The sequence below is a fragment of the Protopterus annectens genome, chromosome 1.part0, assembly GCF_019279795.1.
Source record: "Protopterus annectens isolate FY-2018-M chromosome 1.part0, PAN1.0, whole genome shotgun sequence".
NCBI classification, from domain to species: Eukaryota; Metazoa; Chordata; order Ceratodontiformes; family Protopteridae; genus Protopterus; species Protopterus annectens.
The window spans coordinates 434,108,502-434,132,995 of NC_056725.1; the positions used below are offsets into that span (position 1 = coordinate 434,108,502).

The window sequence follows — 24,494 nt, forward strand, 5'->3', positions numbered from 1 at the left end:
TTTACCATTTACCTAACCAGGCACTTGCAAGAGTTGAAAAGCCCTCAAAGGTTCCTCACCAGGAGAATCCAGAGTATGGATACTTTGTCCTATGCAGATCACTCAGAGGTCCTATCCCTGTATTCAGTCACCTAGAGGTTACTGAGAGGTGATCTATGTATAGCATATAATGTGTCCTCATATCCAGTTTTGATGGATCTCTTGTACATCCATAAAGTAAACAATACCATAAACACTAGATCCAAGGACCTGAACTTTGTCTGCAACATAAATAGAGCCACTGAAAAGACCAATATATGTCACAAAGGATCCTTACACTATGGAATAAGCTCTCTATTTATGTCAAGTAGAGGTCATCCCTGACCCTGTTCAAAAGAAACCTTGATTATTGGATGGAAAATTGCAAATTCACCCAGGCCTGGCCCCCATGTCTCTGACGGACAGAGGTTGACAATAAGTAAATCAATCCCTGTTTAACATTCCCCCCCACACACATGACCCTTTGCTACCTCCTTAGTAACATACCCCATCATATTGGCATCCAAGGAACTCTGGTTCAAAACTGGGTTGACTTGCATGCTTAGGCTTGTAAAGACCCTGGTGGTATTTAGCCTATTATGAACCTATGAATATGTTTCACAGCAGAAGTCAGATTTGTTTTCTTTGAGTTTAATTCAGAACAGCTAAGTAAAGCCATGTTGTAGCTGGGTTTATTGCTGCTGATGCTGTTTTTAATGGAAGGTCTGTCACTGATGCAAATTTAAATAACTGTTTTGTAAAGCTGTGAGACAAATCTAAGTCTGAATAGTTACAGTTATGAATCTTCTCCATATAAAGCAAATTGTTTTAGATAAATAATGTTCCTTTCATGCAACCTATATTACACTGCAGGTGAAATATATATTTGAATATTTGCAGATAATTTTACACTAGACTGGCCTAAGAAGACTATGCACTATTAGGTAAATGCAAGTACATTTGCATCTGAGGTATGTTGTTATCTAATAATGAAACTCACAACACATGAACACATCATGTGCAAAAATAAAATATTAGAGCCCAGCTTTTGTTCAGGTATATGGAAATATTATGATTATACACAAACACACATACACATAAACATATATATATATATATATATATATATATATATATATATATATGGATCTAGGACATTTCACCGAAATCACATTTCACCAAAAGTCAAATTAGTGTGCACTTTTCACCGAAAGCTCAATTCACTGAAAACTCAAGTCACCGAAACACATTTCACCAAAAGTTGTATATGGCCTTGTCCCACTGTAGTGCGACCCTGGAGTTAGTATATATACATAGATACTTGCAATTGCAATATATTACTCTTTTCCAAACATGATATATACTTAAAATATGTGGGGGGGATATACCCCCCACACCCCCTAATGTAGGGGGGCGGTGCCCTCCACACCCCCCTACTATATATACTAACTCCAGGGTCGCACTACAGTGGGGACAAGGCCATATACAACTTTCAGTGAAATGTGTTTTGGTGAATTGAGTTCTCGGTGAATTGTGCTTTCAGTGATTTGTGTTCAGTCATTTGACTTTCAGTGAAATGTGCTTTTGGTGAAATGTCCTAGATCCATATATATATATATATATATATATATATATATAATATACACATATGAAATCTGATGTATTTTGTTGCATGTTTGTTACATTAATTGTTTCAGAAGAAAACGTTTTCAATTGAAATAACAGTTTATTGAAGAATGTTTTCATTTAATGTGTGGAATCTCTACACAATGGGGAATGAGATTTTGTCCTTTCCCCACTGTCTTGTGATCTGGAAATGGTATATATAATCAACAGGAGGTGCGAGGATACGGGGGTGGGGGAGGATGGGTCCCACAACATAAACCGTTTTTTTTTTTTTTTTTTTTTTTTTTTTTCAATTTAATGAGCTTTATCCATTTTTGGTCAGTTTAGTGTATGTCTATCTATTGAGTCAGTGATGTAGTGAATGCTTTTTTAGAATACCACACATCATTCAGTTTTTTACTCCCTCACTATTAAGTATTCATGGAGTTATTATATTTAAGCAACAGGAACATAGCAGGGCAAGATGCCCATATATAGAGAGGGATACAACACCCCCCCCCCATAAAAATGAACCTCCTGCTTTGTGCAACAGAAGTGTGGTTTCTACTGGTATCTCCTTTACAATATGTGGTCTGTTCTCTAGCTGTCTAGTTGTCAGTACATGTAATGTTCAGTTAGGATTCACATTTAAGAAACTTAGAAGACATGACATAGCACACAGCTGTGTGCTCATAACAGGACAGGATTTTGTATATATGAATATGGGAAACTACCGTAGCTGTGAGTTATTCATTTTCTATGTTCATTGAAGTTATACCACTTTTGGTAGTTCTCATGGACTTTTGATATATGGGTTGCAATGATCTGGCATGCCCAGAGTTTTCATGTTGTTTTATTATCCAAAGAAAACAAAAATACTAGTATCTTTCAGTCAGAGTTTGACTAATGTCTATGCTTCAAAAACAAAAATACAATTTTTTTCCATTTCTGATTCATGAAGTTGGTTGGTGTAATCTTTCATTTGTACCCTTTAATTGACTACCCATGTTTTTAGGCAAAGAAAGGTGCTAGTGTGCTAGATTCCATACTGAGCTTGGGCTGAAAATAAAAAGGGGTCTGGGGACTGACCACTTAACTGGTAAAGAATTACATGTAGTACATGGAATATATGGGTGTCTAGCAGATTATTTAGGCCAGATGCACATGGATCACACATACTCCATTTATTAAATGCATCACTGAGACCAGACCCCACGTTTACCTCATATTCCATTTATCTAGGGTTTTGTGATTTTATTCTTCTAATCTCTTCCTACCTTAATGTGAAAATAAATTTATTTTTCGGAGATAGCTTTACATAGATATTTTGTTTTTAGCTTTTTATGTGCATTTTTATTGCTCCACAAGGGAGGATCAGCCTTGGATCCCAGGAACTACCGTCTCATCAGTCTGACAAGCCTGATCTGCAAGGGCATGGAATGCATTATCATGGAACTTATAAACTAAGACATTGGCAACCTTCAAACACTGGACCAACCCAGTTTGGGTTTGTGAAGGGGCGAGCTTGTCTCCTGAATCTGATTGACTTCTGCGAATCAGTCTCCAGAGCTGTGGACGAGGGTAAGGCTGTCCACACAGCCTATCTGGACCTCGCCGAGGCCTTCGACACCATCCCCCACTTTGGAATCATAGATAAACTTGCTAAGCTGGGCATAAATCCCTACGTCACTCGATAGTCTGCCAACTGGCTTACTGACAGAAACCAGACTGTAAAAGTAGCTGACTCCAAATCCAGCTCCAGACAAGTGACAAGTGGAGTACCTCAGGGTTCAGTCCTGGGACCACTCTTGTTTGGCATCTACTTCTCTGAAGTACAGGCCAATACTAAGGGACTCTGGCTAACGAAGTTCGCAAATGACTGCAAACTGGGAGCCATTATTGAATCCCCAAATGATGTGGATATTCTACAAAATGGCCTTACAAAAACAGATGCCTGGTGCCAGAGCCATGGGCTCAAGCTTAATGCCAAGAAATGTATAGTTATCCCCTTTGGAAAAAAAACATGTACCTATGAATTACCACATAGGTGTCAGGACACTAAACATCGAAAGTGTGATGAGAGACTTAGGGACACAGGTGGACAGTGGTCTCACTTTCGATAACCACATCGCCACAATAGTCAGGAAATCCTTCTATGTGGCACACCTCATCACTAAGGGCTTTTCATCCAAAAAAAAAGGAGGTCATTGTCCCACTGTACTCATCCCTCATTAGACCCATTATAGAGTATAATGCCCCATTTGGTATGTACCTCACAAGACATCTGCAACAGCTGGAAAGGCCACAGAAGTACCTCACTAAAAGAATCACAGGCCTAAAGCAGATGTCATATGCTGACCGTTTAAAAAAACTCCAGCTATACTCTGTGGCATATCGTCTACTCAGAGATGATCTCTGCTTAACATACAAGGCCATGTCAAACCCTAAGCTGTTGGACATGCTCCACTTAAAGAAATCCCAATCCCTCAGAGCCACACGCTCCAGGGATCTAAACCTTGTCATCACAAAAAACAAAACACGCTGGAGGGATAGGTTCCTGACCCAGAGACTCCTCATACTCTGGAATAAACTGCCCATACATGTCAAGCAGAGTGCCTCATTGGCCCTCTTCAAAAGGAACCTTGATGATTGGATGGGAGATAGGAAATTCACCCCGGGGATCATGTCAGTCGCCCTGCTAGACAGGGGTCCAGAGAAGTAAATATTCTGGGAAGAAATTTCCAGGGAATTGTTATGGCTAGGCTTGCATAGGCCCTAGGGCCGATAGTCTAGTACCAACCTATGAACCTATTTGTGGGTTTGAGAGTTTATGTGTTTATGGATTTTCTTTCTTTTTTTTTTTAATTATCATCTTTTACTCTCATAAGACTGAATTTCATTTCACGATGGGTTATTTAAGAGGATTGTTTTTGAGATTTTTTGTGTGTGTGTGTGTGTGTGTGTGTGTGTGTGTGTGTGTGTGTGTGTTTGTGTGTGTATGCATTTTGCGTGTACAGCAAATAAGTTTGAACTAAATGTTTAAACTGCATTAAGAAGGAAATATTTTCTGTCTTTGATTTTTTTTTTTAATTTTATTTTACCTTATCGTAGCTGTTTCATTTTAGTAAAGAGTTGAAATGGATTAAATGTTTGTTTGGGAGACTGTGGTATTTTGAACAACGCCAGTTTCCTATGTGTAGTATGCAAGCTTTAGCAAAGTAAATATGTGTTTATGGGAGTTATAACACCTTTGATAACATGCCAAATGTGTGGATAAAAACAATTTATCTAATTAGTTAACCAGGTATATGTAGTTTTATCAAGTTTACATCATTACATGAAAGCATTCAGTGTGGAAAGTTCTAGAATTTAAAGCAGAATGATGAGGTTTCAAATTTCTAGAAACATAAATGTTAAATTCCTCATAACACAGAGTGTTGTTAATAACAGACTCAAGAAACATCTAAATACTGTCCCTACCCCCTTACTGCATACTTGATTCACTGTTGCATGGCATTGTAGCTATGGAGAAATGACAATTACCAATGTGTAGTGGCTGCACACGTATAGCAATTCAATGTTATGTGATCATCTTCTAAAAGTATGATCTCTTTCAAATTTCTGACTTATACAAGTTTCTGAACTGTATAATGACCACCTGGACAGCATATATATCAGTACATGTGTGTGTGTGTGTGTGTGTGTGTGTGTGTGTGTGTGTGTGTGTCTGTGCTGTTTTTATATCTTAACCATGCATTTATCCATATAACTCAACAACTAAGCACCTAAACCCTCTAATTTTTACAGATTATATGTTCTAGGTCATACTTTGATAAGCTTTAGCAGAATAGAATATGCCTCTGAAGAAAACGTTTAGAACTTTCAACTACTAAAATTCTTTTAACCCCACCATTGTATATTACATGGTAAAAGTAGTAGAAAATTCTACAGCTTGCCCATGTCACTCACAAAAAAACAATCATAGTTAAAGTAACCTACAGCTTTCATATTTTGAAATAGACTATGTATTCTTAAAAGATAATTCTTCCAGCTTCAAAACTAAAAAAAAAAAATGTAACAGGGAATGAAAAAAAAATTGTGAGATGAAACTCCAAATATACTGAAGTAATAGGGTATTATTGTTTCCCCAACATCTAGTATTACAATGCAGAAGTGTCCCTAACAAATATTAAATCTGAATTGAGAGACATCATTTATCAAGTGAAATACAAAGTCTGATACTATTTTCAGGTATAACATTTCCCTATGTGCTGTACATCCCACCCATTCTAATCAAACTCATCACAGTAATATAAAATGTTAAAACTTCCATACCCACATTCCCCTTAAAAGGTATTACTGCATCAATGATCAGGTGGTCTGTAATATACAGGGTATCAACTACAACATACGTGCAGGCCATCCAAGTAGTTTCCACGGCTCACACATATGATACACCTGTGACCTTTATTAACGTTTTTCAAGGGATGACTTTCCACAGAAACATCTGATCGGTGATGCTGAATATGACCTGTAATCCTGGGTCTTAACACTAATTAGGAATCCTCATAACCACAATGAACCCAGTTACAACCATGCCCTAGCACAAACCGGGAGCATCACGGAATATGTGTTTGGTCTGCTGAAGTCTTACTTTCACTGTTTGGATAAATCCTCAGTGGTCTGTAGTATGACTTTTCCATGTGTTCAAAAATATTTATTGTGTGCGCTATGCAAGGAAGCACATACAACATGGTGGCCTCATGCAGGGACCACAATTCCCAGCACCACAGGCAGTGGCAGCTGAGACAAATGAGGAGTCAGAGGTGAAAGAAGCCATCAACAGGGGATGACCTTCCTAGACAGAGCTGGGCCCAATATGCCCTGTCATTAGCAAAGAGGAAGCAGATTGCATAGAGCTTTAAAACACAGATATACAAAAATTAAGCAGGTAAACTACAGTAAAAGTGATGTATACAAAACACCAGATTGTGCTTACCCATGCATTGACTAGTCACTCTGTGTATCAGATGTAGGCACCCCAGGTCACAATGTACACAAGGTAGGGCATGATTATCATCATATGCATAGGTGGACAATGGAATACAGGTGCGCATGTCATTCACATGTGAGTGTGTGAGTGGGAGTATGGAGGTGTAGCAGTAGAAAATGTACATGTATGGGTAGTGTGAGAAATAGTTTGAGGAGGTTAATGTGTAAAAGGGCCATGCTCAGAGGATGTGTGGGATGTGCTCTAGACTCTGGTGGTGGCACTCGTGTGTGTGTGTGTGTGTGTGTGTGTGTGTGTGTGTGTGTGTGTGTGTGTGTGTGTGAATGCAGGGGTATAGCCTCAGCATACATGTCCAAGTAATGCATGACAGAGGGCTGAACTTCCCGTGAATGCCCCTGTCCATGACAGCTGGTTCTGTCATGAGATACACTGGCTATCCAATGACTTTGGCTAAATGTCAGTATGCTATCTGATTGCCACTGACATCTGTTGTTGCAGATGGCAGCATAACCATGAGCACAGCCTCTGGGATAGCCTCTCCTTTGTGTAGACACATCCACATCCCATGTTGGAGTGGACATGCTAGCACTGTGGATGCAGGACCTTGCCTGTCCATGGCCAAGTCAGTGATCATCCAAGGATATACCAGATGATCATCCACAAGGACAGGCCTTGGGCCCTGACTGTCAACCCAGAATTGACATTCCACATTCCATTTAGTGATTTATTCTATCCAATGACTCACACATATTGGTCATGTATTTGTGTAAGTCAGCATGCCCAGCCTGGATGACCCTCACAACCTAAGCTGATACTCTGTTGGAATGCATCTTTGTTTCCACAATGGCCCTGAAAATTGGTGGCAGCCACTGATAATTCAACCCGAGGGGGAGTGCAGTAATCATAACTCTGATAGGTACCGGTGCCAACCCCCTTTGTGGATCCTCCTAACCACAATGACCACAGGCAGATTAAAACATCTCACTACTAGAGGACAACACATTTCCCAGATCTGCAGTGTACTTATTAACCTGCCCACTCTCGGATGTTAGTATGTTCTGTGTGTGCATAGGCATAGACGCTGTGTCCATATTCTGAGGAGAAGAGGTGGGAGTCACACTGTCTTTTTCCAAAATACATTGTCCATCCCCAGGCTATGGCAGCTCATCCCTGACATTATTTTCAGAGGCTATAGTTCCTCGGTGCTCGGGACAGATAATGATTCACTTGCGAATACTTCAAAACAAAACTTCTCCAGTATAAGTACATGGAAGCACCACAGCTACACATACAAGTGATATGATTGCAAGTATAAGCAATATCATAGGTTCATAGGTAAGTACTAGGCAAGGTGCATTTGTAAGCCATTTTAAACCTAGCCAGTTTCCATTTTTTTGTGCCCAAAATAACCTACCCCATTTGGTTATAGATTGGCCTGGCCTATTTATACATCATCCAATAAGCATAACTGGGATCATGCTATAGATAATTTTGGGACCTGCCTCTGTCCACTTGTAGTGCAGGAGTCAGTCCTGGGGTTCAATTTTCTGTTTCTCATCTCCAGATCCAAGTTGTGCTTGAATATAGACAGCAGAGAACTTTGTTTTTATGTGAATGGGAAGTCAGTTCCAGAGGAGGGGTATCCTCTATGAGATATACATGTCCCTCCAAACCATTCTGTTGATATTGCAGAAGAGGTTTAGATCTCTATACCAAATATTTCTGATGCCATTTCACTTGCTGGTGTGCAGTAAATCGATCAGTATTGAGTCAGAGGATGTCCTGTATGCCAAAAACAAGCCATCTCTTAGCAGTCAGTGGGATATCAAGTATAGTGAGAGGTCTTTAGGTCAGTTCATATAGAACATGGTGTTTAGACCTTGAATCCTTTTAGTAAGGTATTTATGTGGGTCTTCCAGCTGTTATATGTGTCTGAAGGGGGCATTATACTCAATGACTGGTCTAATGAGGGCTGAGTAAAGGGGGCAATGAAATCCCTAGATCTAGACACAATCCTTTTTTTTTATTAGTCGTGCAATATAGAAGGACTTTCTTACAACAATGGACACATGCTGATCAAAGGTTAGGTAATATCCTCATAAGTTCACATGACTTCCCTAATCCTGAACAGCTGAGTCAGCTGCTAGAGGAGTATTGTCAATGTGGAAGTTCCCCTGGGATAGATGCTTCCCCAAAGGATACAATAATGCATTTTTTGCCATTTAGCTTCAGTCCATGATTTTGACACCAGTTATTTATTTGGGACAATCCTTCCGGCAGGATGGTTAAGTCCCTTGAGGATTCATTGACTGCAATAAGCTTGCAGTCATCTGCAAACTTATCCCCCATTGGCTTTTACTTCAGAAAAGTAGATGCCAAACAGAAAATCATACCAAGTTATAACATGGAGACAGAAGACCTCTAGTTGCACCTTATTTTTAGTCACTGTAAATTTGGGCTTGCAGACAGATGTGGCTTTCTGTGTGTGTTTCTTATGTGTAGCTCTTTTGATATGTTAAACACTGGAATTAACAGCTGTGGTCTTACATGGATCTGTATTAATAGGCCATCTGCCATGCTTTAGTAGGGCCTAATATACATGCAGCCATAAAACAATCCTTACCTGAATGTCAGGCATTATTGTGTCCTAGATACAATCCCTATCCCCCGCCAAAATCCCAGCACATAACTCCCAGTTAACAAGCACATAACATGATCATTAGCCATGACTTTTGTAGAAATTATATTGTAATCGTATATGTCTAAGGTACACAACATTGCGCTGCTCTGTGGCACACTTATATTGGTATAACCTGTAGTAATAAGGCTGCATGCTACTATGGCTTATACTCTTGCAATGTACTCCTTCAGAAAGATTTGACTAATACATGTAGATAAACTGAAAAGCTGGCAGTACTTCTAGGCCTTACAGTAAACTTCATACAAAAAGCTACCCTAGTACAAAGAAGGGCATGTAAAAAGTACAGCATACCTTATGTAAGCAGATGATCTTCTTTGTCAGCAATTCCTTGAGGTAATAAGAAGCAGAAATCAAACACATATTTGTCTTTCATAATGCAGTGAGGATCTCTTGTTCACACTGGGCTTATAATCTGTAGTTGTAGCTTACCTTCTCTCTTCATGTTGACAATGCTAATTAGGGTTTGTCTCATTGTTTCTGAATCTGTCAATTTGTGTGATGAGCGTACCTGATAAACATTGTGTTGAATTCTAAATAGAGCTGTACACATACCTGAGCACCTGAGGTCAGATCTGCGCACACATACAGGGAACCTAGGTCACAGGAGTAGAAAATTGTTATGCTCCTACCTGTAAACTTTACCTCATTATGAGGAACATTCCTAAGTACAAGTTTTAAGGAGTCATGTTTCTTGCATTTCCACATTGAAAGGGTTTGTCAAACATTCAGGTGTTAGTAATGTTCTTAACTAATATCCATGGTAAATAATACCAATATTAATTCAGGAAAAGAACATGTCATAACTATAACATGTCACATGTTAACCACACTGTGGGATTCCCAGTTGTAGAAGTTAGTCAGCTGTTAATAACTGGTAATTGGGTAGGTAGACCAGTCAGATGACCCTTTCTAGCCATGACCCATGCTAATATGAGTAGTTATCAGAGAAAAGACGGCATATATTTGTACAGTCATATATATATATATATATATATATATATATATATATATATATATATATATATATATATAAGGTATACACAGTTATAGAATTTTAAGTTTGTATACAAATACAAACAATGTATGCTTTAAGCAAAACAGGTATATGTATTAAGCATAAGTTATATACTGGAAGAGCATACAATAAACAGTAAGATCAGCTGTCTGCTGAAATGGTTTATACATATGATAATAAATATATACAATGGAGGAAGTATATAGCAGAATTTCTTGCCATCATCTATAAAGCATTTGCCTCTCAAGTCAGAAGCAAGATTGTTCCATATGGCAGGGCCCAGCCTGAAGAAGGTCATTTCACCCAAAGTTGTTTTAAAGAAGTGTCTATAAAAGGAAATGCGATCAGGTTGTAAATTTCCAAGAGACTAGATAGGTTGTCCAATAAAAAGGAGCATTTTAAGTGGTAGATAATATCTTTCTTTTAAGATTTTAAATATTAATGTGCTGAGAAATTAGGTGGCTCTTTCAGTTACCGGGAACCAGTTTACCTTATGTAAAAGAATGAAGGGATGAGTATAAGTGCCTGCCAAACAGATAAATCTGCAGATTTTGTTTACAGTGGTCTGAGTTTGTTTCTTATTGTTGGAAAATTAGTAGATGAGTAAAGGAAGGTCCTATTCCACTTTGGAAAGGAGGACATTTTTGGCTATGGCCAGTCTAGTAACAGGTGTAAATAGGCAGGGAATTCTATAACAAAGCTTTGGTTGAGAGAGGACTTTTTGCAATGGTGTTATCCATGTGAGTAGAAAGGTTAAGGGGGCAATTAAGAAAGATACATCATTTGACATACAGGACATGCAGTCTAACGATTTATGTTAATGGATTTAACAGTATTCCATCACTATAAAATGTAAGATGCCAATCTGGATAGGATATTGGCTGAAGAACACAGGATAATAAGCAGGGGAGATGTGTTATTTTTGAGCCATTTTGGCCTTCATCCAAGGTGCGGCAATCACACTAATAGTTTCTATACAGAAAGAGATATGGAGGCAAAATGCCCACATAGATTTTTGCATAAGGGCACAACTTTCATTCACAAGTCCAAGGAATTGTAGGATTGTCAATATCAATGGGGTTTGAGTTCAGCTAGGGACTGACTGTACACATGTTTAGATAAATGAATTGTGGGATTCATTAGGAAGGTCTGAATTTGTCAGCCATTATTAAAGCATTTCGATTAGTGCAGGAAATGAACTGCAGGTGATCAAACCTGTGGCTGGATAGAATGCACTGGATACTAGGTAGATTTAAAGAACAGACAGGTATGAAAACAATATTTACAAAAAATGTTGTTGTTGTTGGGCCTTTCGGCTTTTCCCGGTTAGGGGTCGCCACAGCGGAACTCCGGTCCGCTAATGATTGGCAGTAGATTTTTACATGCCGAGTTGCCAGCCCTGATGCACAACCTTCAACGAAGGTATGCCCATTCATGCATGTCACCAGACAGAAGACGCTCTAGTTGAGACTCGAACGGGACAACGTCTTACTGTGAGGCGACAGCGCTACCGCAGCACCACCACCGCAGCACCAATATTTACAAAAAAGGTAACTAAACATAATAGTTTGTTTCTGTCACAGTATTGCAAATGCAAGTAACATGCACTTATGATTAGGTTTCATTTGGTTCTGTAAGTCTTATATATATATATATATATATATATATATATATATATATATATAGAGATAGATATAGATATAGATACTGTATATACTGTGTATATATATATATATATATATATATATATATATATATATATATGTGTATACTAAAATAACACTGCTTAACTACCCAACAGACAAACTAACTATCAATATAACAAATGGTACTATGATTATACTACTTTATACTATTAATGCCTAGTCTGTTTTTAGTATGAGCAGGTGAAATGAGTAGACTAACTTAAGTTGCTGTTTTGCTGTTGTGATTAAAAGTCTGTCAAAAGTACTGAGGTCGGCAATGCATTTTCTACAAACAAATGCCAAAATACAGGAAGAAATCCATCATGTCAAAGTGAAAAATATGGAAGTCATCTGGTGCCTTTGAAGGTAGCTAGACATATTGGTATTAGCAAACTCCCTGACATGCACTCATATTCCACAGCAGGAGTTATATCATGGTATCAGAAGTGTACATATTGCAGGTATTAAAAGTTACTTATAACCGTATATATATATATATATATATATATATATATAGTTATTATTTTACAGAAAATAGTGTCTGCCTGGTCACTCATGGGCAATATCTGAAATCACGAGATGCATAAACACAAAAAGTTAAAAAAATGAAACAAAAAGGAAAGAAAAGTTTTAGAAATTTTGTTGATGCAAAGGCTTCTTTCATATTCCTTCAACAAATCTGGCAAATGAATAAACCTTTAGAATTCATAATATAATTCAGCCAACTGCATAATAGGCGAATACTTAAACAATGATTTCAGCTGCATGTTGCAGTAATAGGGGTCAATAAAGATGACCCTTATTGACAAGAACTACCTTTTATTCATTTAATTGCTAAGAAAGTTTTAGACATATTCTAACTATAATGAGCAAAAAAAAAAAAAGAGAGAGAGAAAGATGATTTAAGGACAGTGCAGAAGCTTGACTTTTATTGTAACCCAGTGAAAAATGTCACATTTGAGCATATATATTTTTCTTTGTTGAAGATGATTAGTCTATAAAATAAAAGTGTGTGAATGAGATGAAGACACCTGCATATTTATGTTATTTTTGTGGCTTAAAAAAATTGCTGATAATGCAAAGAGTTATTTGTGACAAATGTAGCAACAAGCAACAACTGTTTTGTGACAAAATTAAAGAAACTCAAGAAAACAACTACTCAAAGGAAAAGATCTTACTGTAGAAAAAAACAATGTCTGTAGATAGGCAAATTGTAAATATTAGATAAAACAAATGGATGAGTAAATGTTTAACTTATAATTATATAATGCATTAAATATATATGCATTAAAACAGTAAATTCAGTCACCAAACAATATAATGATTACAAAACACTTAAATCAGGAGGCCCATAATGGCTTGTGGGACACATGTGACCATCAAAGCATCTAATGCAGCCACTTAATCTCTCTCTACCACACAGTAATAGGACATGAATAGGCAATCTGATTTCTGATGCTTCACCTCATGTGTACAAGGTACAGGTTTGATTCGAACCTTGGTTTATTTGCTAGATGTAAGATAGGTCTTCAGTGCAGTTAGCCTAGTACTCACCTGTGAAGGTACTGAGATTAGCTGCTCTGAAAAAAGATTGCAGTGCTTACTTGGTATGGTCAATAGGAGCAAATGTGATAAAGATGTGTGGCCATAAAAGATAGCATAGATTACTATGGCCACGTTCTTCCTTCACATTCATCAAATCCACATGTCAGAATTTAATTGCCAAAAGCAGCTATCATTTTAGTGGACAGTCTGTATGTGAAAGTAATTTTCAGTTATAGGATCACTATAAAATGACCAGTAATGTATTTTTAGGGGGTCTATGCTCATGCATCAAATGGAAAAAGCATTGAACGGCATTTCATCGTAAATGCTATTCAGTGAACCTCCTCACTCCCTGCTGATTATATACACCAACTCGGAGATTGCACTACAGTGGGAAAATGGCAAATTTCCCCTGTCCTTACTCTAATGTGATCTTAATCCAAACAGATTGATGAACAGCATATTCGATGACATATGCTGTTCGACATTTACCCATTCGATGGCTGAACATAGACACACATTTTAGAGGAACAGAGAAAATATTTTTATTTTTAATGGCTTTGGAGTCAGGCTGAGAGTGAATATACAGAACATTTAGAAGATCTTTGCTGAGTGGGCATTGATATAGCTGTTGGGATTAATTTTTCCATTAGACAGGAATAAGCTGATTGTGTTACTGTCAAAAAAGTCCACAACAGCAGGTTATATTTTTGGAGGTGGCAGATTATATGTACTGTAGAAGCAAAGGGCAATTACACGATCTCTTAGTGGTGGAAAGTGCATGTGTTTAAAAGGAGTAAGTTATAACATATTGTTATTATCATTATATTTTGTGATATCTTCACAGTCAAAGGTGGTGTACCCTCTCTGAAGGAATGCATTCCACTGGGACAGCATGTAGGCAAAAGAAGACGAAGCTAGTATTTACCCCAGTTTGGAAACACACATTGATACCACCCATTCTTTTATTTTCAGTTTGCTATTTTTATTACTATAATTTCATGGCAATATTAATTCATTATTTTATTTCTAATCTCTTGGTCTTTATGTGCTAGTCTTTGGGTGGCTCTTATGGTCATTTTTTGTCAGTGAATTATAATGATGGAGTTGCGAGCTTTTCAATTTGTGCTGAGATATGCAGTCTGTAAACTACTTGGTACAAATTGTGAAATCTCCATATATGATATGTTTAGAAATGTTATTATATGGCCGTGTGCTTAGATGGTTGTGTTTTCTGACCCATCTCTAATGCTCTGATGTTGTTGAATTCTGGATATAATTAATTTAATTCTGTGTCTCATGCAATACTAAAATAGACAGCTACAAATGCATTTAGTCAGTTATGTAGATCACAGATTTTCCTCTGAACAGCCCCAGTAAGTAACACTGTTACTTCAAAGTGCTTGGGTCCACAGTTTGATTCCTGGCTGTTCAGAGTCTACTGATCCTTCCTTCTCCCTCACCCCAAGACGTGCTGTAGGTGCCATGTATATACAAATAACTAAACACATAGTTAAAATGGTCTAGATTAGGGACTAAGGGATGATTTTTATTCTTTATGGTATCCTACTGACTAGTCCAGTGGTTAGATATCATAATGGCAAATCCAGTTTAAAGTATAACACTATTTTCACATATAGTACATAATTTTCAACTGTCTCTGATTTTGTAAAATTCCCGTTATTTTGCCCTCTATTTTTGCTCTGTCCATCATAAAATGGTTTCACTGTATGATAAACGATAATCAGTCAATAATGTCAGACATTACAGTTAAATAGTTCTTATTGGTCAAAATGTATGGCGATGAAAGTCTCGCTGTCCTGTTGCCTTTTTCAGGGAATCAGAGTAATATTTAAGAGTCCTTAATTCTGGGTCTTTGCACACCACCATTATTTTTAGTTCCATACCTGATTATTAAATAATATCCGCGGTGGCGGTGCTGTGGTAGCCTTGTCGCCTTACAGGAAGACGATGTCCCGTTCAATTCTCAACTAGAGCGTCTTCTGTGGAGACATGCGTGAATGGGCGTACCTTCGTTGAAAGTTGTACGTTAGGGCCGGCAACTCAGTACGTAAAAATCACTGCCAATCATTAACGGACTGGAGTTCCACTGTGGCGACCCCTAAGCGGAAAAAGCCGAAAGACACAACAACAACAACAACCTAATTGTTAAGTAAAAGTGTTGTCAGATATAGGAACTTGTGCATTAAATTGTAAAGAATTTCGCTATCTTTTTGAATGTGTGAAACCTGTTATTGGATGTGTTATTAGTCGAACATTGTGTTTTATCAAGTTTAGATAACTTGTCGCATTTTCACGTGTCACCATGGTGTGCTTGTAGGGTATTTTATTTAAGAATGGGGTATAGTGGAAGCTGTACGTGTAGATTATTTCTGAGGTACGTTTTACTGCATACAGAAGATAACAGTTATACAAATTATGGTGATTATTTCTGAGGTACGTTTTACTGCATACAGAAGATAACAGTTATACAAATTAGCTTTTCATTTGTTTATTAACCTGTGCACAAGTTGGCTGTGGGATGCCAGGTTGTAAAATTTGTGCATTGAGTTTTAGTAGATGTTAACATTAGTTTTAAGCTGCAATTAGAAGTAAGTCACTATGCTATTGTTTGCTTATTTTCTCAGCATTTTGAACTTTTGTTGTAAGTGTTATTGTGAATCTTTTCTGTATTCTATATTTTAGATTGTTTGGATATCTGAAGGAAATTTTTCATGGAATTATCTTTTAATGACTTGCACATTCTATGATTTCACATAGAGCGATGTGACATCTTTATTCATAAGGAAAACCTTTCATTTATAATACCACTATACAGCATAGTTATATAAACTATGCTATATTATGAGCATCATCTGAAATACAACAACACATACTGCCACATTTCAAATGGTCGATGCAGACAATTTTTAATATTTACATAATATGCAGAATCACTGTAGCTGATTCACATCTCAGATATACTATTTTCTTTTCTGAACATTTCCCCCTTGTTTCATTAAATGCAGTTTAGCAACCTGGCTGTTTCCCCTAGTTACCACATCGGTCAACCCCAAATCCCTGAATAGCTCATTTCCAGGCTGTTCCTAGACATAGCCTTTCACTATGTTGTCTCCCCAACCCCTTGGGGAATAAAGTTATTGAACTCATTAGAACTGCCTAGGAGAGAGAGATTCCAGGGAGGGCTCTGGATATTAACAGCCTTTATAAGTACAACATTTGCTCAAAAGTTTCAACAGTAGGAGTGCCATATTTAATTTTGTTGTGAAGTCCTACTACCCCTTTATTAGGCAGCTGTGCAAGAGAGAATCCAGGTCTCCACCAGTGGTCATAGAGAAACTGGTTCCCCTTAGTCCCTCCCGCAGGCATTGGAGAGTTGGCCAATGGCCACTTCATCCAATGCCCCTTCCCTTCCAAGGTGATAATCCTGATAGATTGCATCTGTTATTAAGCTTGGGTCAGTGTCTGTTCCATTATGTTGAACTCAAATAGATGTTTTCAGATGATGTCACAGCAGCGTTACCATAGTTTCTCTTTGAATTTTGCAGTGTAGCACATTGTCATCAGACTGAGTTTTCCTTTTGAAATGGTCATTTATTCTTAATCACATTCCAAAAAGGCAGGAAAGGACAATGTATTTCGGAATTTCAAGACACACTTATCCTATGAATTTAATCTCAGTTTGAATTGATTGTTTAAACTGAAAATTTCTGCCCCTTCACTAAATTTGATCATAACTTTCTATAACTCTTTTCTAAGATTAGTTACAATTTTTTTTGAGAATGACCACATGTTGCAGCTTTTACTCAGCATTTATCTTTATTTGTTCCCCCTGTGGATGACAATAACATTCTTGAGTGAGATGTCACAGTAAAACCGCTGTTTGAGATGATGCCCTTTTAACAAATCTGTTACACCACTAATGCTTTCAGGTACTAATAAAAACATTAAGCATTATAAGTTTGCAGACTGCAATAGAGTGTTTCTGTATTCACATATTGACAAATAACCATTTGAATTCTCTGCACCATCACATTTTTAACAGAATTATTTACCATTTCTATCAGTCAGTCCAATTGCCATTATTTTGCCGATACACATCTCTTAAAGCAGTATAGGTTCATAGGTACAACCGCCAGGGCCTTTGTAAGCCTAGCCATGCAACCAAACCAAGTTGGCGTACTGTTGTGATTAACAGCTCTTGAAGCAATATGTTTGAATTCGCATTGTTTCACAAAAGCTGCAGAATGTTCAACTCTTAAATTTGGGACGCTTATCTGATATTTCTTCTTCTACCTGCTGTAACAGCACTTGATTTCATGCAACTGCACATCTTTTAGATTTCTAGAACAGCAGTCCTTTCATAATGGTTTATAAGAGCATAATTTTTCTAATTTCTGAAAGTAATCTAGGCAATCCATGTAGTAAAATACTGTGTGTGGAGCACAATAATTAAGCTCTGAGATTCAGAAAAAGACAAATCAGTTAAATGCTTCTGTAGTTCAAGACCTAATCATAACAAATGTTAAGTACTGTTTGCTTCAGTTGCTAAGATCAAGTATGCTGCTAGGCAGTAAAATCTGCTAGCACTGACTGGCAAATGGTGTCAGAATAAAAAAGAAATTGGTTTCTACGTGCTGACTGTGCCGGTAATGTGGCCCTGACTTTCTGTAGTACAGGAGTCTGCGTTACACTGCTTTTCTGACAGTGATGACTACGTGTTCTATGGCTTTGAAATATGGCAAAATACTCAGTGCTTTTTTTTTTGTAACTGGTAGTACATGGAGCAGATAACGCTCCATGCACTACAAAGAGTTACAATTGATTTGCTGATCAGAATGCATCATTACATTTCTCAGAATGGATACCATGATATATTTCTCGAGTTTAGCTCTTAAAGTGAATTTCTTAGGATCTATGTCTCAAACAATAATAAGCCAGATATGAACAGCAACCTGCTCATAACCTTCAATGATACTAATGAATTTAATAATCTCACTGGTCAATTTTTGAGTCATATTTGCATTCTTCACTGTAGATAGATTATTTTGATGACTTGCACAGATATGCAAGCTGCACCTTAGAATTTTTTGAGCCAATGTCTCTTTAATATTATATGCTTTGGTCTCATCATAAAGTTTACTTCTGGTACTGACTGCATTAGTAAGTAAATTATTCTGACAATATATAACACAGTCTCTTAGTCTTACTATAAGTCTCACAGGTATCATAACTATAGTATGTTTGGTTATTTTGATTATTTCTCCAAGAGTGCTACCTAAACTGAAAACTTGATATGTCTTTTCTGCACTTATGCTCGCAGTTAAGTCAAAATTGTGTCACAAGGCTCTTGTTTTTAACCATAAATATATCAGAAAAGTGAATGGAGACTAATATACTTTATTAGCTAGATTTAGTGTTTTAATAAGGATTCATGCAGTTTATTGCAATATGCATCAGTTTCAGGTTTGCATGCAGAACCCAGGCATCTCAATGCCCAACTATAAGTCACACTTGCTGTTGCTTACATTTTTGATTGCATTCACAGTATGCGTCTGATAAACATGAGAAACATCTTTGCTGTATTCTGTTCCATTTCTTCTAGTACATGCAAATACTAAAGAAAATCTTACAAATATTTGTCAAGTTATTCCAATCCCAGAATGATGTATAAATATGATTAATTGCATCATCTGCTTTTGCACACCTAGATACGAGTACCAAAGTTTCTGCCTGTTCCTTTATTAGAGACATCAACTTCGGTAACATACAATCACCAGAATTTTCATTTTGTTTCCATTACTGTGTGTGCCCTGATTTGGTGTCATTTCTGCATTCTACTCAGTTTTATTTTGTACAACTCCATTTCTTTACTCATGCTTTAATTGTATGCTTGAATGTTCACTTACTGTACATACACGTAGCACTTGACATAGAGTAACCTCAGCTTTGTTTCGTAGCCTGCCTCTCACTTACTCTTTTGTGAGTCTACACACCATTCTAACTTACAGTCTTGCACTCCATAGCTTCAGATCAGTCTCATGTTTACATATTGTTTTGTGAAACCTCTCACTTGTTGAGAAAAATATGGCTTTTATATAAAATAGGTAGTTTAACTCATATTAATTTTGAAACTTTTAGTGTAGAATTCCTACCTCTCACTTTCTGTCTTCCTACTAAAATGTTTACTGTATTGATTACCTCATCTTCAGTATGAAGGCATTTTATTTGATCTACTTTTCCTTGGCTTTCAGTAACACCACTTACAGTGAGATGTAGTTCAAATCTTTGAATTCAAAGTTCCCACTTATCTGTTTCCGTAAATCTGCATTGATACTGATGATTGGTGTGGATACATTTTTAACCAGATGAAGGAATACAGCAGATGTATTCCTAGATTCCACGGATATTTGAAGGCCATTTCTTTTTTCTTATGACCATTTACACCTTGACACTAACCTCCCTCATGCTACACCTCTTTCTCCTGGTGGACCATACCAGTCAATTATGGAAAAAATGTATAATTACCCATCCAGCCATCTAGGTTACATTTCAGGGAAAATAGTAAACTGCACTGCTTAACATTCAAGTGGACTTTATTCAAACGGTTTGTGAGGTGCCGAGTTATAAACCCATTCCTGTACCTCGTTTTATATTTTCATGACGATTAAGATTCTTGGTTCTACCTTTAGTGGAGCCATTGGACATGCAGGGATGCAGCAGGTCCAAGATAATCCAGTGTCTTATGGCACAGTAAGTGAGACAGAGCTGTCCCTTAAAAGTGCATTATCCACTGAATAAAGAATATAGAGCTTTCAGCCTCACTTGATAGCTCAGAAACTTTAAATCTGTGATTTTTTTCTTTAGGAACCTTTGGGATCTTTCTAATTGTTTGATATGTTTAGTGAGTTACATTTTGAAGGGGACATTGCAGTCAATCAGTGCTGAATATAATGCAGTGATTATACCGCAGTGAATATAATGCAGTGTAGACATTGCAGTGGTGCAGCGGTAGCATTATCACCTTACAGCAAGAGGTTCTCTGGTTCGATTCTCAGCTGAGGTGCCTTCTGTGTAGAGTCTGCATGTCCTTCCTGTGTTTGTGTGGGTTTCCTCCCACTTTATAAAGACATATGTCTGGAGCATTTCTCCCCAGGCCTCTGCTGAAAATTGGCTTCATTCCAAGTCGGACTTTCCTGGTTAACAAATGTGAAATAAATAAATTACCTCTTTAGACATTAAAGATGTTCCTTTTGCAATTAGCTGTGATAAATAGAAGGATTTGCTGACAACTATTGTTACATGATGGTCAAAACAGAGGGACTTATCAACTGAAGTTTCTAGGTCCCTGAATATATTTTTATTTTGCAGTGGTGTGCTATCTATACAGTATGTTGAGGGGAGGGGTTGTTCTGCCAAAAGTGATAATACAACATTTTTAGCATTCAGTTTGAGACTTCTGTGACACCAAAAGACAGCACCAGGAAGTTCATGCTGGAGGGTTTGGGTGTCAGAGGGTGATTTAGCAGCAGCCCACGGTTAGCAGTCATCTGCAAACTTTGCTAATCAGAGGTCCTGGCTCCTTGCTTGGGAATCTAACTAGTAAAGACCAAAATGTAGAGGTCCCAGCATCAAGACCTGAGGTATACCACTGGTCACTTTCATACATGTTTACAAGACTCCAGCAACTCCCAGTGTGTGGGTTCTATTTTTCAGAGTTTGATATATACCTTACCACATATAGGCCTATTTTCAATGCATTTAAATGTTGTATGTAGCCAGCATGAGGAATGGTATTAAAGGAATTTGCCAGGTCAAGATATGCCATGTGTATCACATGGCCACTGTCTACAGACTCTCTATCCCCATCAAAGAAGTTTATCAGTTCAGTAGACAGGAACTATCCTTCACAAAGCCAAACACTTGGAGATCAAGTCAAATTATATTCTTGATGTTAGAGTTTATAAAGTAAGCAATACAACATTTCAAGGCTTTGCAGATGAGTCGCATAACACTGACAGGTCTGTAATTACCTGGGTCAGTTCTAAGGCCACCCTTATGGATGGGCATCATGACTACAGTGCACAACTCATCAAGGACAAATCCAGTAACTTGGATTGAAAAGTTTAAAGAACAGACCTGTACGACCCTGTTTAACACTATTAAATTAGGAATAAGATATATTATTGGGTCTCATTGAGAAAGTACCTTTGGTCTTGGTTTGTATTTTACTATATGATCTTTAGAGATAATTTGGAGAGTAAAGGATTTCGGTATTTCTGGGCTTTGGATTGAAGTGTCATTACTGAACTTGACAGTGAATTTGTTTACACTGATACCCACAATGTCTGTTGGGTCAGAATAGTAGGTGTCATTTTGAATACATTCATAGCAATGTAAGGTATTTCTTAGAACGTAGCAAAAGAAACATTTTTGATTATTTTTGGCTTTAGTGACCAGCCTAATTTTATTTGTGCCTTTAGTGGGCTTGGTACTTTTTCATTTTTTTTTTTTTTTTGTTGTTGTAACACTTTGAATGTTTCTTTGAAAAGATGGTGTTTGGATCTGCTATACAATTTAAGGAGTTTCTTTCTTTTGTTTTATGGCAGTGGACCACCAAGGTGGTTTATTTTGAATTTCCCATGATATTTTCTATTAATAGTTGAGCAACTCAGTAGAGAAGCTTGCTGCTGTATCACGGTCAGAGGTGATCCAGATGACAGTGAATTTTGACCTTCTGCATGAAATATGATTTTATTTACTTTTTATTTTATTTTATTTTAGCTATTTATTTATTTATTTGTTTATTATTTGTTTGTTTTTCAACATTTCAAGTTTCAGTGTTGTAGGTTTGATATTGTGGTATTCAAATGTATAAGAGTTTATATATATATATATATATATATATATATATATGTGTGTGTGTGTGTGTGTGTACATTATATATATGTGTGTGTGTGTGTGTGTGTGTGTGTGTGTGTATACATATATATATATATATATATATATATATATATATATATATATATATATATATATGTGTGTGTGTATATGTATGTGTGTGTATATATATATATATATATATATATATATGTATATATATATATATATATATATGTATATATATATATATGTGTGTGTGTGTATTATCTATCTGTTTATCCATCTATCTGTCTAGTTATTTATTTATCTATATGTATAGTACTATATTGCTCTGTTTTTAAACAGAATACTTTACACCTTGCAACTCAGAACTGCAGTGTATATATTAGTGTCTGTGAGCAACTTGTAGAAATACTTAATTACTGGAAACATTTTCTTGGAGAGTCTTCCCCTATATTTTTGGTTTGGTCCACTCTGTACATTATATTGTTTTATTTCAAATTAACGTATTGATTGAACTTACATGTTAAGGAGGTGACCATAGTCAAAATTGTATGTTATTTATAAAGCTGTATATCTTTTTAATTATATTCTTACTTATGACAGCAGGATATTCATCTGAATATAAAGTGGCTAAATGCTGTTATCAACAGAGACGGCAACACTAAACCAAAAATATTTAACTAAATCCTTTTTCCCAACATAATTTTTTACTGTATTCCACTCTACCTGCCCGAGAACCATCAGTCTTTTTCTGCTATTATGTCTTCTGTCTGTTCCTATTGTCCCAGATTACTGCAGCCTTTGTCATCTTATGGGGGTATACTGTTATTATAACTGTAGACAAGCTGAAACTTAGTAAGAGAGATGAGCACAGAAGAGGCCATCATGCAGGCAGCCATAGAAGGTGATTAGATTTAACCAGTGGTCTTTGCTGAAAGTCTGCAGCAGATTAATATGCTTACTACACATCATTAGCCACATGATAACATGTCTTTTCTTGTGCGGGCTCCTATGTGATGGCTACAATACAATATCATGCTGCTTCTTTGAGCAGCATATCAGTTTCAAATTGTGCGGCAGCTTTCCGTAATTCAAAGTCTCTCTCTGTTACCAGCATAACTGCAGACTAGTGTGCCATCCACTCTACCAAGATGGGTAAATATGTTTCACTCACACAGTCCCAATCCACATCCACTGTTGACCAACTAATCAGTCCCAAATGTTATCCATGCCATATCCCTTTGTAACATAGAGGTAGCACAGTTTTGCCAGTAGCTGTATTTTCTGGCTAATTGAAGACTTTCCTACTTTGCATTCAGTAGATGCTACTGTACACACTGATAACAGAATATATCTCACTTTCATTTACTGCAGTTCTGAGGGGAATGTGAGACACATATTAAACATGCCAGTGGAACCAGCCAATTAACAAACTGGGGATCCCTAAGCAGTAACTGAATCAAAAAGGCGTTTTTAGACTTTGTTTAAAACATGCTGAACTTTAACTAAGACAAGAAAGAAGCAATAAATAAACGTATTTAACACAATATCTGGACATCTATTTTTTTCTTTCTTTTTTTTTTTTTTGTTGGTCTGCATTATTTGCCCAGTAGCTCCCCTTGCTTCATCCAGTTAACCTTTCATTCCTACAAACAGGAGTTCCCTGATGGAAGTGAGAGCCAGGTATTAGGTAGTAAGCCAGTCTGCTGATCTGCAGACTGTCCTATTCTCCACCCCTTTGGAAACATGACAACTTTACAATTGCTGCTCCCAAGAGGTGCATGAATACTCTGAGTTACATTTGGGGAATCTTTTGGGTAAGTGTCTCACTGCTATGCAATCACTTCATGCTCCCCTGCTTGCTGTAGCTGATACCACTGAGGCAGCAATTACAGCTGCCCCCTTCACTGAAAATGAGTGAGCGTGTACCAGGCATTTTCTCCATCCTCACTATCCTAGTCCCCCCACCATTAGTACTGGTTGTTGAACATGGGTTGTCTGTTGTAA

At 37.1% G+C, this 24,494-nt stretch overlaps 1 protein-coding gene across 1 annotated transcript in view; it reads left to right on the plus strand.

Annotated features, from left to right (window-relative positions):
- MDGA1 (MAM domain containing glycosylphosphatidylinositol anchor 1) overlaps nt 1-24,494 on the plus strand; it is a 3,256,518-nt gene that overhangs the window by 1,674,771 nt on the left and 1,557,253 nt on the right. The gene's annotated exons all lie outside the window — the stretch shown is intronic.